Here is a 19,067-nt window from a genome sequence, read left to right as displayed (position 1 = left end):
TTAATACACATCAGGTCAGATAAGAGGGGAAAATTAATAATAAAATAAATGATAAAATTACAACCTATCAATTCCCCCCACACCTAAACCATACTTGTTCTCAAGCGTAAGAACAGTAAACAAACACCAATATTTGTCAGTGACTATTGCTCTACCTACCGTATTGTCAAGATACCAAGAAAAAACATATATCAAGCACCATATCAAAATCCGAGAAACATCACCCCGGTTAATTTCTAAACCACAAACTCCTTCAATTCCAAGTTAACTAATCTAAGAAAAAGGAATGGCGCATAACATTTATCAGCAAATGTTCCAAATATTAACTAAAATCTCAACATTAAATCCATAAATCGGCAAGCTGACTTCTATCACACATCAACACAACCTTCACTTTTTTCTTCACGTTTTATATTATTTATTTCTTTTTCTTTCTTTTTTTTTTTGTTTTTTTTTTAGATAACACAAAAGACTTAGTCTCTAACTATTGGAGTCTTTTGACGCGAACTCCGATATTTTTCAGATGAAGGAGCCCGGTTACTTAACTTTTATCGCTATACGACCACGTACTCATAGAAATTACTACTTTTTGATGCGAGAATCGACACTTTTGGTGAAAACCCCCAGTTACTCAGTAATAATAACTAGCGGAGTACAGTCAACTTTATTTCATAGCCAGATATCACAATAACTCAAAATAACACAGTAAAAGAAAACAAAAAATAGCAGTCGCTAGCCTCATTTTTTTCGAATATGGAGAACTAAAGTTAATACTGGACCAATTCACATGAAAATGCCAACAATCATTCCCTATGCGTAGAAAAGTTAACAAGAAAATCAAAAGAATTAAACAATCACCGATATTCACCAAAGAAATATTTTTGGATTTAATCACATTAGCTTGATACATTTTATTAATAAAACTTGGCAATAGTGAAGTCAGAGGCGACAAACCAACATCAAACTTTGGTATTCACATGAGAACTAAGTACCAGAAAGAAAGAAAGCAAATGGACGAAAGATGGACAGATAACAAACTAAAAAGAAAGCAAAAACATCTAAAAGACTAAAAAGTAGAAAAACTAGCACAGCTGATCCAATCCCCCCCACACCTAAACGATGCATTACCCTCAATGTAGCAAATAAGCAGCAAAAGTAGAAGTAAGGGCAACAACACTCCCCCGAAAATTCGTGGAGGGCGAGGCGGGACTTGGGGCGGAAAATCCGTGTGCTACACGAATGCCGCCATGCTCCAGAACTCCCATCCGCTCCAAGCGTTCAGCATTCCGATATTCCATGTCGCAGGCCAAAGCAGCTTGTTCCTCTTTGCCAGAACAGTCTTGGGCACCCCTACCCCTGCCTAACTGGGTTCGGACATCGGAAGTGGAAGGTTGGTTGATAGGGGTATTGACTGGAATGGAGGGTTGGGGTAGAAGCTGAGAACGAGAGGTTCTAGACCTAGAAGACGATTTGGGTCTCACCATAGCTTCAAACAGTCAACCCAATTAACCAGAGATAAAAGCTCCAACAATTACAGCAACCCGCAGATGCAATTAGTAGAGGCACAATAGGATCCAACAAAAGCAATTTAGTAGTCACTGTAGACACCAAATTTTGGTGTAATTTCATTTACTAATTATTTTTTAGTCTGTGCTCGTTTTTTTTACTTTTTAGTTTTTAGTTTTTTAGTTTTTTGTGTTATTATTATTTTTAAGTTGTTAGCATAGAATTTCTTGAAAATGAAAAAAAGGAAAAAGAAGAAAAAAGTGAAAAATGATGAAAAATGAAAAATGAAAGAAAAGGAATGAAAATGGCAAAATAGGTGGAAGTGTGCATGTTGAACAAGTGTACAAAACAATCATGGGACAAGTGGTTAAGGAATTTGAGGGACAAGTGTCCCTTTTGTTTAATTGACAACACAACATTTAGGAGGACACTTGTTTAGCTTAGAAGAGAGGTTTTGAGAATTGGAAGAAAAAAGAGAAAAAAGAGGGGAGGTTTTCAACGAGAGAAAAAACAGGGGAGAGGATTCGGCTAAAGAGAAGAGCAAAAGAAAAAACAGGGAGGCGGCGAACAAAGAAAAAACAGAGCAGGCTTTTGGAGTTAAAAGATGAAATAGAACAAGGACAAAGGAAAGGGGATTGAATCTGGAAATTTGGGGAAAACTGTCGAGAGGCAAAACGAGAGAGACAGAAAGCAAAAAGAAAAACAGCGGCTAGGGGGGAGCTACGGCTAAAAAACAGAAAAACAGGGGAAGAGGGCTTCGGTGAACAAAAGAGGCTAAAAAACAGAGAGAGAGGGCTGGGGATGGCCGGCTATGGGAAGAAAAGGAACCAGAAAAAGAAAACAGAGCAACAAGGGAAGGCTTCAAGGGGGGAGGACAGAAAATCAAAGGAAAAAGAAAAGAGCGGTGGCGGCTATAGCTGGATATAGAAGGAGGCGGCGGCCGGAAAGAAGCTCTCTGAGAAGGAAGCTGCCAAGCTTGAACGTCAGAGAAAGCGGCAGGAGCACATGGCGGCGGCGGCGGCTTTGTCGGCCGTCTCGGTTGACAAGGCCGATCCATTGGCTGCCAATCACAGAGGAGTGCCGTTGATTGAGCTGGCGCAGGCCGTTGGGGCGAAACCCGTACAAGCCTATAGAGAAATGAATTCGGAAGGTTGAGAGTGTGACGCTTTGGGCGCTGCTGAGTTTTGGGCCGCTACAATATCCTCAATTTCTTGCCTAGATTGGGGGAGATTCTATTTCGCAGCCAATGGAAGGAGCTTCTGAAATTACAGAAGGATCAAGACAGTTGCTGATTCCTTTGATTAAAGCCCGAATTGAAGCAAAACGACTTGACGTGGCAATTCCAGCTTGTTGCAGGCTTCTCAATAATCCTCCGTCTTCATCTACGGATTTTCACGGAGCAAGAGCATTGTAAGCCATCTCTCTGCCTTTGAATATCGTTTTTCTTTCTTCGTCAAGTGCAGATGCTGAAATCCCAAGGCATCACTTCCGTGAGTTGTTAGTTCAGTTTTTATGCAGATTGTTCCTGAATTTTAGAATACACATGCGTCATGCATTTGATTGGACTGAAATTGTTTTTTTTTATTTTATTGTTGTTTCTGATTGTTCATATAAAATTTTGGGGCTGGTTAACTTCAATTGAGCAGAGAATGAATGAAACTTATAATGCCCCTAATCTGTTTGAGAAAATGCCTAACTGAGATTTCCCTTTGAATGATGATTTGTTTGTGAGTTCGACGGAAACTGATGCTTGTTTTCTTTTCCCTTGTGATTTAACCCCAGAGTTTTTTAAGACTTCATAATTTACCCTAAAGCTGTCATAAGCCCTTCAATCAGGTCCTTAATTTTATTTTTGTTTGAACCTCTCACATATTCTTTTATTCATTATGACCCGAAAATTGCTGCAATCAAATCATTTCTGCCCTTAATAAGTTTCAATTGTTTTTTCATGTTTTTTAAGCTGTTTGCTTTTTCCTGGGATTAGGAGCATAATTAGTCCTTAATAATTTTAGTTGTTTTGTTTATTTTGTTGATTTTAATATTATGGGTTTAGTTTTTGGGTAATGATATTTGTTTGGGTTTGTAAAGGTGGGTCTGTTTTATTTTGATTGGGTTTCTAGTTTGGGTTTAGGAAATAAAAACCCAATCCTTTTGTTGGGTTTGCTTTGTTAAGAAATGAAGGCCAGCCCACCTATAGTCTTTGGGCATTGCAGCGGGCTTAGGGAGTCTTGGCCCAGCAAATAAGAAATGGCCCAAGTTGCCTGATCCACTAAGAAACCAGAAAATGCATTTGCGAATCAGTCCCTGAATTTCTCCTTAGCTGTATTGTGGCCCTGGACATTTTCAACTTCTTTCAATTCGGTCCTTAAATTAATTGCAAATAGGTCCCTGAACTTTATTTTTCTTTAATTTTGACCTCCAAATTTTGTCAATTTTTGCAATCAGGTCCTTTCTTTTCTTGACTTCTTAAATGTGGATTGTTGACATGATTTAATTGATTCAAATTCATGCTTATTTTTTTATCCTTTGTGATTATTTGCCAAATAAATTGGTACCTTGACCTTTTTATTGTTTTGAAGCTAATATCTCATTTACTCGATTTCCATTGCAAGGGAGGTAACCTCTATATTCTTGAGTTTATTTTCCCTACGTGCTCCTACGTGTTATGTGAATATGCATGTCTACTTTCGCTTTCCTGGCCTTTCTTTAATTCCTTGCACTTATTTCATTTACTTTACTTTTATTTAAGTTATTCATTATGGGGTATGTGTACACCTCTTGGCTTGTAATAGTTAGGAATTTAATTATTTTATTCTTTTCCCCCTTTTAGATTGTAGTAGGGTCTCCCTAATGTAATAGATAGGGCTTGGAGGAGCATTCAATGAAGACCTGTTGAAGACATGTGCCTAGCTAGCAAATGTAATAGTTAGGGCTTTAATTGCTTTATGTGTCTTGCATGTTTAGTCACTATGTGTTAATTTGCTTTATTAGGCTCTTGCATCTAGTCGAGCATGCTAAGTGTTAGGTGCTACGTGTTTACGAGTGTTTGGCATGTCTACTCGCTTTCCATAACCATGAATGAATGTGATGGATGAATGTACGTTTCCGCTAGTCCAACGCTAGTCGGAATTCATAGATGGGCTGGTCCAACGCTAGACCCTTGGGATTTTCCTTTCGATAGTGCATATTTGCATGTTCACTACATGTCATGCATTTTTCTTAGTTTTATCATTTGGCATGCTCCTCGAACCCCTTTTCCCCTCATTTTAGGATTTTTGCATCTCATACTAGTTATAGGGTTCATTTGCCTGGAGAGTCCCCTTAAATATGGGATATAGACGAGTGTGGCTTTTTCTAAAGCCTTAGCACGCTTGTATCCTCTCTATAAAAGGGCAAATTGAGTCACAATTTAGGTCTCCCCGTACCCAATATGCATGAATTCCCTAGGCTCATGCATTCTCAATCCACTCTATCATCACACTTTCACTTTTGTCTCATTTGCACACATGCACCTTTTTATCACTTTCACTTGCACACGAACACTTTTTTATCTTCACTTGCACACGAACACTTTTATCTTCACTCGCACACGAGTACTTTCATCTTCATTTGCACACCGACACTTTCGCACTTTTCTTTAAATTGCATACATGCATTTTTGCCCACTTGCACTTGGAGTATATATTTGCATTCAAAGACATTTGCACACCTCCACTTATATCGTATTTTTATCATTTTTCTCACTTCACACAAACTCACACTTTCACATGGCATGCATTCCACTCATTTTTATGTCATTTAGGATTATGTGACCTCTCCAAAGGATCATTATTGGGCTTCACAATTAAGGTGATTGGCACCACTCAACCTTTGAAGAGAAATTTTCCCCATGTCCCCCTGGGTCTAGGTTTTTGCATTCATATAGACATATCCAACATGCGATACATACCTTGGGTAGAAAAAATTAGGGAAAATTGGTTTAAGTCACGCAACTAGCCTTGGCTAGGTCGAAGGGGTGCCTTGGATTTTTATCCTTGCCTTCCCCTTCGTCAAATGTGACCCCCGATCCCTCTTTTGGTTACGTAGACCCGAAAGTTCTCTAAAAGGGTTTATTTACTTTTTTATTCAAAAACAAAAATCATTTTTGGGTGACTTGGTACACCCTAACTCTATACCAAGTGGCGACTCCATTTTTTATACAAAAAACCCTTTTTGAACTTTATATGGCCAAACCGTCGCTTTATCAAGTCCCATGGCCTTTATTTTCATTTTGCACACGTTCACACCACACTACACACACCACACATCCACATTCATTCAAAAAGTGGGGCGCGACAGTTGGCGACTCCACTGGGGAGTTACTAAGTGGGTCCAAGCATTTGATTTGGCCATTCTTTTCCCTTTTCTACCCTTTTTATGCATGCATTTGGATATTAGGGTTGCATTTTTCCTTTTTAGGACTTTTTGCCTCGCGCACGTACAAAACTACTCCCCACCCACGTATGTATGATTGGTTGTTTGGATGAATATTTTATTTGTTTTATTCCGCGCTCGCATTGCATTTGGGGGGGTGTGTTACCTTAGAGCCTCGCGTTGGTTCTTGATCTCTCCCCTCCAAACGAGCACTAGCATACGCGCATACGCTTTAATTATTTTTACCCCTCATTTATTTTTCTTTTAGTGGCTTGTCACGCCACTCCACCCTATTAGGATTTTAGGCGACCACTTGGACATGTGATCGTATCACGACGTGTGCGTAGCATGATCCGAGTCGGTCACTCGATCTTCCGCTTTAAACTTTAGGTTGATGACCTATTAGTTTTTAGTCGAAGGTTGAGGATTCTTTTTTAGATTCGCCCAGACGGGTAGCCGTAACACGACGTGTGCGTAGCAACGTCTGGGGAATCGCTCGAGCCACCGACAAAGGAACCTTAGGAGTGATGACCCTTGGTTTCCAAGTCTGAAGGCTCGGGGACCTATGACCTATCGAGTCTAGATGCATTAGTGAGCCCCAACCTCATGCATCCATTTTAGCTTGCCTAGGTTAGAGTCAGCCTTACCCTATTAGGGACACCATTCACGAGGGGAGGGATCCCACCCTCTTTCCTTATTTCTTTGTTGCTTTTATATCATCTAGTTGTCCAACGTGTTATGTGATTATGTGTTGAACTAACGTTTCCTTCTTTCTTATCTTTTGCATTCACAAACGTTAGGAAATAAGAGGTCTGGCATGATCCTCTTTTAGGACCTACCCTTATAGATAGGCTATTTCACGTTTAGAAATTTTGGTATATTTTGTTCATAAATTAATAATGCCATACCATTTTAGGCCTACCCTGGCAAATAAAGGGTTCCTTAGGTCACGTTTCATTTCGAATTGCATATTTACATCGCTTTAATAAATGGCATCATGCATTAAACCTTAGAAAGGGAATGCCATTTAGGGGATCCCGTGTTAGGAATAAAACCACCTTGTGTCTCGGATACTTAATCCAAGGAGACTTGCACGTTTACATTTTGTACCATCCAAAGGGGTAGTGCACAAGGTAAGGTAGGATCCGATCATTTTCCTAAAGCGATCTTTGGAATATGAGCGTCTAATAATCCCTTTTTGGCCATCTTATCAAAGTTGGTAAAAATCCCTTGCGTAAAAGGACATTAAGTTGAAGAAAATTCACAAATGATTCCTTCTATTGAGACGATAAATAAATTGAGGCCAAATCGTGATTTTAGAAGGCTCATAGACTAATTTTCTGAAATCACCAATGGCCGGCCGATTCAATCGATCCATTTTGTCAATTCATAATCAATTTTGAATAAACCATTCATTTGACCAATTTACCCTTTTTAGGGTCATCCGGTCGATTTTGAATAAATCGTCAATTCATTTGACCAATTTACCCTTTTTAGGGTCATTTGACCAATTTATCCTTTTTAGGGTCACCTGGTCGATTTTGTATAAATCGTCAATTCATTTGACCAATTTTCCCTTTTTTAGGGTCATTTGACCAATTTACCCTTTTTAGGGTCATTTGACCAATTTACCCTTTTTAGGGTCATCCGGTCGATTTTGAATCAATCGTCGATTCATTTGACCAATTTACCCTTTTTAGGGTCATTTGACCAATTTACCCTTTTTAGGGTCACCTGGTCGATTTTTGAATAAATCGTCAATTCATTTGACCAATTTACCTTTTTTAGGGTCATTTGGCCGATTTTTGAATAAATCACTAGTTCAATTTCATTCATTTGGCCAATTTACCCATTTTTAGGGCAATCGAGCCAATTTTTGAATAAATCAAGTTTCGTTCAATCTATTTGATCAATTTACCCTTTTTAGGGTGATCTGATTAATTTTGGATAAATTAAATTTCATTCAATTCATTTGACATGTTTTCCTTTTTAGGGTAATCCGGTCGATTTTTAATAAATTGTCAATCTCATTTGACCAATTAGGGTTTCAATGTCGAATTTCAAAATGGAAAACCTAGTCGATTTTGAGAAAAACATCCATTACATCCAGCCATTTGATCAGTTGGAGTTTTGACCTGTGCTTCACTGAGAAAAGTTGTCAAAACGAATTCCAATCTCTTCGATAGGAAGTTCGTCAAGGTCAAACCCGTGCGTTTTTGCAAATTCTTGTATCGATCAAAAGTGATCAATCCCTTCGGACGAGGTCCTTATTTTGACTAACGTCTTTTCTCATTCCAATGGGCCAAATTTTTCAAATTATTTTTTTCACTCAATGAGTTGATCAGATCCATCAGGTATGGTATAGTGCCTGCTCTGGAGGATTGCATTTTCATGCTAGGCCTACCCTTGGCACAAAAGGGCTCCCCCATAGGACATGCATACCGATTTTGCAGTTTTGCCTACTAACTCGGGGTATTTTTTCTTTTTTTCCCCCTCCCCTGCATTCATAAAAATGTTTCAATAAGGTGAAAATATTTCCCTATATTGGATAACAATTTTTGATCCGATAAAGTTCAGAAAGTATTATTTGATTCTTGGGCAGGTCCTATAATGAAAACATAAATGATCTATCTGGAAGCTCTACGCTAAAGCCTCTGAGAGATGTTGTAATTGTTTTCCAAAGGAAAATTTTGTATATTTGATTTGTTAATACATTTTGTTCCAAAAAGAAAAGGAGACAAAAAGTGTATATGTGGAGCTCTTTACAAGTTTCTCTCTTCTCATTTGTATCGTAAATTGAATGAGAAATTTTGTTTCAAACTTTTTCAGCAATAAAATTTTTGGACAATCATTGTTTTGTGTATATTTATGTACATTTCATTCTTTATTCTTATTCATTGGAGATTTCATGATGAATTTTAAGAAATAAGACTAAATTGGGATTTTTTCAACCTCCGGCCTGAACATTCACAATAAGAGTGTTCAGAATTAAAAGAGGTCATTCAAAAGGCCCAATGAGATACCTTTTCTCCTTCGCTGAACAATTCATGTTTTGCCACTTCTATTGACCCCATTGGGGCAACCTTTACTTGGAAAAATGTCCATGGTGTCTAATTAGACTCAAATCACATCTAAGTGAAAGCGAAAGGGTGCATTATTCTTATTTGTTTTGAAAATTTGGAATGATACTTTGAGCATTCGGTTCTCTACCCATACAGATTTTATCATTTGCTCTCCCGTTTGAGCCTTTAAAAGAATAATTTCGTTTCAGATAAGAGCCCTAATGATCACTACCCTATATTGGAAAATTTTCAAATATCAAATAGGGGAATGGATTTTCAATAACCGTTTCGTTACTCTGGTTGTCATGAAGTGTAAGAATGATGCTTTGGCCGTCGTTTCTACAACCTAAACACTGATCACCCCTTGCATCCTCATTTGAGCTAAAATTGGTGGTTCTTTTCAAAGCACCTATGATCGCACCCCACATTGGGGAGGGAGATTGGGGAATTTTGAAAAAGAAAAAAGGGAGAAAGGGAACCGCAAATTGGGAAAATTTGATTCCACTTGGGGTCCAATTTTGGGAAAAGAAAGAGAAAGAAGAGTTTTGTCCGCGTGGATCGCCTATGTTTCACAAAATATGGATGAATAACGGTCTTCCTCAGTCAGTTAATTCAGATACATGCCAAAAATTTCCCATTAATGAAAGTTTCTTTTCAGAGTCAATGTAAGGAACGGAATACAAGTCAGGCCATCTTCTTTTCCAATCAAACATTCTATCCTTAGTTATCCTTTTTTGAGCCTTCAGAATAAAATACTTCGTTTGGCAACCCCTGAGAATCGCAAACCCCACACTGGGGCAAGTTGATTTGAAAAAGGAAAATTTCAAGAAGTGAAAGGTGAAAAGCCACAAAATCAAAAGACAAAAGAGAAAAGAGAACCTCAGTTCAAAATTAAACTGGGGCAAATTTTGTGAAAGTTCAAAAATGGCCGAAGGCCGAAAAATCAAAGAAGAAAGAAAATGAAAGAGAAAAAGCCTCAATTGAGCAAAAACTGAGGCAAATTCTGATTTTACCCTAAAATAGGGTGGGCGCAACAATGCGATCTCAGATTCTTCAAACCAGTTTTGAAATCCGTTTTCAAGCTTTAACTTTTCTAAGCACCCCACCTGACCCCATTACAAAGCCGAAAGTCCTGACTTCTGTTCTTTGCAATGGCCCTGTCAAGAAAATTTCTGATGCCGGAAAATTTTAGCTGTATTTCTGAATTGCTTGAGTATGAAGTTGACGCTACTCACCATGTGAAAACCCATCAGCTCGAGAGAAAGGGAAAAGAGGCAAAAAGCAAAGAAAGAAAAGTAAATGCAAGAAAATGCAGAAAATTCGGCGCTGAAGTCTCTGGTGAGTGATGAGAAAAATGCAAACAAAGTCTGAGATCTTTTGATTTCAAAATAGGGGCAATTTTGGAAAAATGCGATCTATGGTGCAATATCCTTGAAAGTCTTAAACTATCGTTTTCAAGCCAAATTACAAGCTAATAAAGTCCATCGTTGACTTATTCTTTCATGACAATCCAAAGTGAGGATCATGCTCATAAGAAATTCATCAAATCATTTGTGATCATAAGGGCGTAACCCGTTTCCACACGTTTAGCTATCACTTCTGTCCATACGTTACAAGCCTAGAAAGCTTGTGTGTTGACTAAGTTTTCTTGAAAATAAGGGTAACAAACTCTTTGCTTTCACTAAGATATGACATTGAATGGATTACATACAACTGGGGCACAAAAATGAGACAGATTCTTATCTCCCATTTCCTTAGCCATTTCAAAAATAAAGTCACTTGATTGGTCCTGAAAAGATGAGTCAACCAGAAGTGGTGACCCGTTACCCTAAGCACCAATGCTAAAAGTAAGGAAGAAATCTTCTTAAATTTGGTGTTATTTCGAGGAATTCATCATGAAATTTCTGCATGAGTTCAAACTTGACGATTAAAGTTTCTTCACATTGTTGTATATGTGCACTCTTTTCTAAATTTTAGAAAGTGCGGTTTTTCTTTGTTCAAGTAAATGGGAAATCATCTAAACCAATTTTTGCAATCAAATGGGCCCAAACTGGGGCAAAATTTTTATTTGCAAAATTTCGCAAAATAAGCCCACATAGGGGCAAATATTTTTGTAGTCCAATTGAGGATTTCGTCCAAGAATCAAAATAATGCATTTTTCAAATCAGTCACGCTCATTTGAGTGCATGTAAGCCCTGTGCAGGTATTCATAGTTGAAATCGACGAAAGAGCGTCTGGTGATATGGAAGGCCGATGCCGAAGAAAGAGAGGAGAAAGAAGGGAGAAGGGCCCTACACTGGGGCAAATTATTTTTGGGAAAAAAGATTCTCTCGAAAAATCAGAAAAATTCAAAAAAAAATCAAAAAATCAAGTTCAAAATTTTGTTTCTTGGAAAATCATTTCTTGTATTTTGACAAATCAAATTCAATTTCTTCACCAATTGGACGGCAGGATTGGGTCTTATCCCACTGACCATTCTAAAGATCGCGTTGGGACCGGGTTTCATCCCGCCAATCACGGCAGGACCGGGTTTAATCCCGCTGACCGCTTTTTATCAAATTGGGACCGGGTTTTATCCCGCCAATCACGGCAGGACTGGGTATAATCCCGCTGACCGTTTTTATCACCGCCCAACTCGCCAGGACCGGGTATAATCCCGCTGACGCCTCTTATCAAATTGGGACCGGTTTTCATCCCGCCAATCTCGGCAGGACGGGTTTAATCCCGCTGACTGTTTTATCAAATTGGGACCGGGTTTTTTCCCGCCAATCTCGGCAGGATCGGGTTTTATCCCCTCTTTACCTGGCAGGACCGGGTTTTATCCCGCTGACCGCCAATCGGCAGGACCGGGTTTATCCCGCTAAACTCGCAGGACCGGGTTTAATCCCGCTGACCATTTTTATCAATTGGGACCGGGTTTTATCCCGCCAATCTCGGCAGGACCGGGTTTAATCCCGCTGACCGCTTTTATCACATTGGGACCGGGTTTTATCCCGCCAATCTCGGCAGGACCGGGTTTTATCCCGCTGACCGTCCACACCCCGTCAGGCTCAGATGTCGTCTCACTGACCAATTCATCATACTGGGGCAAATTTTGAACAAAAACAAAAACAAAAACAAAAAAAAACAAAAAAAAAAATCAAAAAATCAAAAATCAAAAAATCAAAAATCAAAAAATCAAAAATCAAATTAAGTTCATCACGGCAGTCTCGGGTTTGATCCCACTGTCCGATTGTCGAGACATTTCATTTTCACAGCCATTGGAACGTGGATCAGTCCCATTAACACTTCATTTCGCTTCTTTCATTTGCATCACCAATAAACATGGGTCAACCCCACCAATACTCCATCTCACTTCAATTCATCCCATTTAAATTTCTGTTCGGGTCTATCCCGTGGGTCTATCCCAATTTTACATTTCTGTCCGGGTCTATCCCGTGGGTCTATCCCAATTTTAGATTTCTGTTCGGGTCTATCCCGTGGGTCTATCCCAATTTTACATTTCTGTCCGGGTCTATCCCGTGGGTCTATCCCAATTTTACGTTTCTGTTCGGGTCTATCCCGTGGGTCTATCCCAATTTTACATTTCTGTCCGGGTCGATCCCGTGGGTCTATCCCAATTTTACATTTCTGCCCGTGGGTCTATCCCAATTTTACATTTCTGTCCGGGTCTATCCCGTGGGTCTATCCCAATTTTAAATTTCTATTCGGGTCTATCCCGTGGGTCTATCCCAATTTTACATTTCTGTCCGGGTCTATCCCGTGGGTCTATCCCCGTTTTAAATTTCTGTTCGGGTCAATCCCGATTTTAAATTTTCTGTTTGGATCAATCCCATTTTAAATTTTTGTCAAAGGGGTCAGTCCCCATTTCTAAAGCATCCATCGTTCGAGACGCTCGTAGCCGAATAACACAGGTAAGCATTTGGTGTCTACTTCTTTGTCTCAAGTTTTTCCAAAACTCGGACAAAGAGGGGCAAACTGTAGACACCAAATTTTGGTGTAATTTCATTTACTAATTATTTTTTAGTCTGTGCTCGTTTTTTTTACTTTTTAGTTTTTAGTTTTTTAGTTTTTTGTGTTATTATTATTTTTAAGTTGTTAGCATAGAATTTCTTGAAAATGAAAAAAAGGAAAAAGAAGAAAAAAGTGAAAAATGATGAAAAATGAAAAATGAAAGAAAAGGAATGAAAATGGCAAAATAGGTGGAAGTGTGCATGTTGAACAAGTGTACAAAACAATCATGGGACAAGTGGTTAAGGAATTTGAGGGACAAGTGTCCCTTTTGTTTAATTGACAACACAACATTTAGGAGGACACTTGTTTAGCTTAGAAGAGAGGTTTTGAGAATTGGAAGAAAAAAGAGAAAAAAGAGGGGAGGTTTTCAACGAGAGAAAAAACAGGGGAGAGGATTCGGCTAAAGAGAAGAGCAAAAAAAAAACAGGGAGGCGGCGAACAAAGAAAAAACAGAGCAGGCTTTTGGAGTTAAAAGATGAAATAGAACAAGGACAAAGGAAAGGGGATTGAATCTGGAAATTTGGGGAAAACTGTCGAGAGGCAAAACGAGAGAGACAGAAAGCAAAAAGAAAAACAGCGGCTAGGGGGGAGCTACGGCTAAAAAACAGAAAAACAGGGGAAGAGGGCTTCGGTGAACAAAAGAGGCTAAAAAACAGAGAGAGAGGGCTGGGGATGGCCGGCTATGGGAAGAAAAGGAACCAGAAAAAGAAAACAGAGCAACAAGGGAAGGCTTCAAGGGGGGAGGACAGAAAATCAAAGGAAAAAGAAAAGAGCGGTGGCGGCTATAGCTGGATATAGAAGGAGGCGGCGGCCGGAAAGAAGCTCTCTGAGAAGGAAGCTGCCAAGCTTGAACGTCAGAGAAAGCGGCAGGAGCACATGGCGGCGGCGGCGGCTTTGTCGGCCGTCTCGGTTGACAAGGCCGATCCATTGGCTGCCAATCACAGAGGAGTGCCGTTGATTGAGCTGGCGCAGGCCGTTGGGGCGAAACCCGTACAAGCCTATAGAGAAATGAATTCGGAAGGTTGAGAGTGTGACGCTTTGGGCGCTGCTGAGTTTTGGGCCGCTACAATATCCTCAATTTCTTGCCTAGATTGGGGGAGATTCTATTTCGCAGCCAATGGAAGGAGCTTCTGAAATTACAGAAGGATCAAGACAGTTGCTGATTCCTTTGATTAAAGCCCGAATTGAAGCAAAACGACTTGACGTGGCAATTCCAGCTTGTTGCAGGCTTCTCAATAATCCTCCGTCTTCATCTACGGATTTTCACGGAGCAAGAGCATTGTAAGCCATCTCTCTGCCTTTGAATATCGTTTTTCTTTCTTCGTCAAGTGCAGATGCTGAAATCCCAAGGCATCACTTCCGTGAGTTGTTAGTTCAGTTTTTATGCAGATTGTTCCTGAATTTTAGAATACACATGCGTCATGCATTTGATTGGACTGAAATTGTTTTTTTTTATTTTATTGTTGTTTCTGATTGTTCATATAAAATTTTGGGGCTGGTTAACTTCAATTGAGCAGAGAATGAATGAAACTTATAATGCCCCTAATCTGTTTGAGAAAATGCCTAACTGAGATTTCCCTTTGAATGATGATTTGTTTGTGAGTTCGACGGAAACTGATGCTTGTTTTCTTTTCCCTTGTGATTTAACCCCAGAGTTTTTTAAGACTTCATAATTTACCCTAAAGCTGTCATAAGCCCTTCAATCAGGTCCTTAATTTTATTTTTGTTTGAACCTCTCACATATTCTTTTATTCATTATGACCCGAAAATTGCTGCAATCAAATCATTTCTGCCCTTAATAAGTTTCAATTGTTTTTTCATGTTTTTTAAGCTGTTTGCTTTTTCCTGGGATTAGGAGCATAATTAGTCCTTAATAATTTTAGTTGTTTTGTTTATTTTGTTGATTTTAATATTATGGGTTTAGTTTTTGGGTAATGATATTTGTTTGGGTTTGTAAAGGTGGGTCTGTTTTATTTTGATTGGGTTTCTAGTTTGGGTTTAGGAAATAAAAACCCAATCCTTTTGTTGGGTTTGCTTTGTTAAGAAATGAAGGCCAGCCCACCTATAGTCTTTGGGCATTGCAGCGGGCTTAGGGAGTCTTGGCCCAGCAAATAAGAAATGGCCCAAGTTGCCTGATCCACTAAGAAACCAGAAAATTCATTTGCGAATCAGTCCCTGAATTTCTCCTTAGCTGTATTGTGGCCCTGGACATTTTCAACTTCTTTCAATTCGGTCCTTAAATTAATTGCAAATAGGTCCCTGAACTTTATTTTTCTTTAATTTTGACCTCCAAATTTTGTCAATTTTTGCAATCAGGTCCTTTCTTTTCTTGACTTCTTAAATGTGGATTGTTGACATGATTTAATTGATTCAAATTCATGCTTATTTTTTTATCCTTTGTGATTATTTGCCAAATAAATTGGTACCTTGACCTTTTTATTGTTTTGAAGCTAATATCTCATTTACTCGATTTCCATTGCAAGGGAGGTAACCTCTATATTCTTGAGTTTATTTTCCCTACGTGCTCCTACGTGTTATGTGAATATGCATGTCTACTTTCGCTTTCCTGGCCTTTCTTTAATTCCTTGCACTTATTTCATTTACTTTACTTTTATTTAAGTTATTCATTATGGGGTATGTGTACACCTCTTGGCTTGTAATAGTTAGGAATTTAATTATTTTATTCTTTTCCCCCTTTTAGATTGTAGTAGGGTCTCCCTAATGTAATAGATAGGGCTTGGAGGAGCATTCAATGAAGACCTGTTGAAGACATGTGCCTAGCTAGCAAATGTAATAGTTAGGGCTTTAATTGCTTTATGTGTCTTGCATGTTTAGTCACTATGTGTTAATTTGCTTTATTAGGCTCTTGCATCTAGTCGAGCATGCTAAGTGTTAGGTGCTACGTGTTTACGAGTGTTTGGCATGTCTACTCGCTTTCCATAACCATGAATGAATGTGATGGATGAATGTACGTTTCCGCTAGTCCAACGCTAGTCGGAATTCATAGATGGGCTGGTCCAACGCTAGACCCTTGGGATTTTCCTTTCGATAGTGCATATTTGCATGTTCACTACATGTCATGCATTTTTCTTAGTTTTATCATTTGGCATGCTCCTCGAACCCCTTTTCCCCTCATTTTAGGATTTTTGCATCTCATACTAGTTATAGGGTTCATTTGCCTGGAGAGTCCCCTTAAATATGGGATATAGACGAGTGTGGCTTTTTTCTAAAGCCTTAGCACGCTTGTATCCTCTCTATAAAAGGGCAAATTGAGTCACAATTTAGGTCTCCCCGTACCAAATATGCATGAATTCCCTAGGCTCATGCATTCTCAATCCACTCTATCATCACACTTTCACTTTTGTCTCATTTGCACACATGCACCTTTTTATCACTTTCACTTGCACACGAACACTTTTTTATCTTCACTTGCACACGAACACTTTTATCTTCACTCGCACACGAGTACTTTCATCTTCATTTGCACACCGACACTTTCGCACTTTTCTTTAAATTGCATACATGCATTTTTGCCCACTTGCACTTGGAGTATATATTTGCATTCAAAGACATTTGCACACCTCCACTTATATCGTATTTTTATCATTTTTCTCACTTCACACAAACTCACACTTTCACATGGCATGCATTCCACTCATTTTTATGTCATTTAGGATTATGTGACCTCTCCAAAGGATCATTATTGGGCTTCACAATTAAGGTGATTGGCACCACTCAACCTTTGAAGAGAAATTTTCCCCATGTCCCCCTGGGTCTAGGTTTTTGCATTCATATAGACATATCCAACATGCGATACATACCTTGGGTAGAAAAAATTAGGGAAAATTGGTTTAAGTCACGCAACTAGCCTTGGCTAGGTCGAAGGGGTGCCTTGGATTTTTATCCTTGCCTTCCCCTTCGTCAAATGTGACCCCCGATCCCTCTTTTGGTTACGTAGACCCGAAAGTTCTCTAAAAGGGTTTATTTACTTTTTTATTCAAAAACAAAAATCATTTTTGGGTGACTTGGTACACCCTAACTCTATACCAAGTGGCGACTCCATTTTTTATACAAAAAACCCTTTTTGAACTTTATATGGCCAAACCGTCGCTTTATCAAGTCCCATGGCCTTTATTTTCATTTTGCACACGTTCACACCACACTACACACACCACACATCCACATTCATTCAAAAAGTGGGGCGCGACAGTCACCAGTGCTGCCCAACTCAATAATCAAAAGCAAACACGGGCCACTCAAGCCCAAATATGGTCAACAAAGCAACAATTGCACTCCAAAACTAACAACCAGTAACTATTATCAACAACTGGAAACTAGCAAGGTCACATCAATAAGCACAGGGGCTACCCAAATCAGTCAGTCAACAAACAAACTCGGGCCGTCCACGATCTCAACAAATGCACTCTAAAATTTTAACGAATGCCCCCACCAATCAAACCATGACAATTGCCCCCGATTATATGCTAAATTCAGCAATAGAAGTGCGGAAAATTAGCAATAGCAACACAGTTACACGGTCTTGGCAGTTGATCAAATATCCAACCAACTAGAGTTAACAAATTCCAGATAAAATATTCCAATAATAGCACCTAAAAACTCAACAAATGCCCCCAACAATTTCAACAAATGCTATAGCAGATCAAAGCAGTAGTAAAGCAATAGCCCCAAGTATGTACTAATCCACCAGGTGGGAACCCCGGCCACTGAGGTCACAGACAATGGTCCCAAAATAGCAATATTAACCAATCACCAGGATGTCCCCAACAATTAAACGAAATTCTACCACCCTCAACAAGCAAATCAAGCAGCACAGGCTCCCAATTCAACAAATAAAAGCAGGATTGATCAACTCAAAGTTCCAACAGAAAGCTCAATTGATTCCAATCATCAAACCCAGCAACATACATTCCAAATAAACAAGCGAGTGTTAAGGAGAGGAGGTACCACCACGTTGTGCGAAAGAGGGGGCCGTGAGGTGAGAGCGCACGCAAGGAGGTGGAGGCTGCTGCTGCGGAGGAGGCGTGCGGTGGAGGTGAGCTGAGGGCAGCGGAGCTGGAGGGAGATGGAAGAAAGCCGCACAGTGGGCGGCGGATCGAGCTTTAGCGGCAAACAAGCTGGAGTGGAGGCGGCGTGGGTTGCTCGACCGTGGCGGTCGCGCGAAGAGAGAGAGAGAGATGGGAAGGGCGCGCCTCGTGAGTTGAAGCGGCAGTGGCTGCACTGAGGGCAGCAGCTCGCGGTGGTGCGCGATTAGGAGCTCAACGCAAGGGAGAAGAGGTGCGGTGGAGCACGATGGCAGCTTGCGGCAAAGGTAGTGGCGGCGCTCGGAGCAGAGAGAGCTCGCGGCGTGCGGGCGAGCTGCGCTGGCGGAGCTGGCAGCCGTGGACTGGTGCTGGAGTGAGATCGAGGAAGAGGGAGGCGCGCGGTGGAGCTGGAGCGGTAAGCCGCGCGAGGTGGACGCTGGCGGTGCGAGTGGGCGACGGGCAGAGGGCTTCGGACAACAGAGAGGGGGCAGGGGAGATGGAAGAAAGAAAGAAGAAAGAAGAAGAAGAAAGAAAGAAAAGGGAAAGAAATGAAGGAGAAAAAAGAGAAAAGAGAAAAAAAAGGGAGAAAAAGAAAATAAAGTAGTTTTTTTTATATTTATTTTTTTTCTTCCTTACGAAAAGGGTCTTTTATTATTTCTTCTTTCTTTTTTTGTTTCTTTTTTTTTATATTTTTATTATTTCAAAAATTATTTTCGAAATTAAAAATTAGAGAATATAGAAAATCAATAACCTGCCCTGCGAATATGACACGGGCACGCCAAAAGAAGGCACGGTATGAGGAGCTCTTCGGGTGGCTTGATGTGGGCGCATCATGAAGCTAAGAGCGCTCTCTGACCATGAGCTTTCCATACGACTTGACACGGGCGCGTCAAATCGGAGAGACACCTACAAGTCATCAAAAATGAAAATTGAAGCCAAAAGTTAGTCAAATTCAAGGGAAACATATTTAAATCAATAAATAAAATCAAATAAACAATTAAAAGAAATTGGGTTGCCTCTCAATGAGCGC

The sequence above is a fragment of the Coffea eugenioides genome, chromosome 10, assembly GCF_003713205.1.
Source record: "Coffea eugenioides isolate CCC68of chromosome 10, Ceug_1.0, whole genome shotgun sequence".
Taxonomy (NCBI): Eukaryota; Viridiplantae; Streptophyta; class Magnoliopsida; order Gentianales; family Rubiaceae; genus Coffea; species Coffea eugenioides.
Note: the sequence above shows the minus strand (reverse complement) of the source record.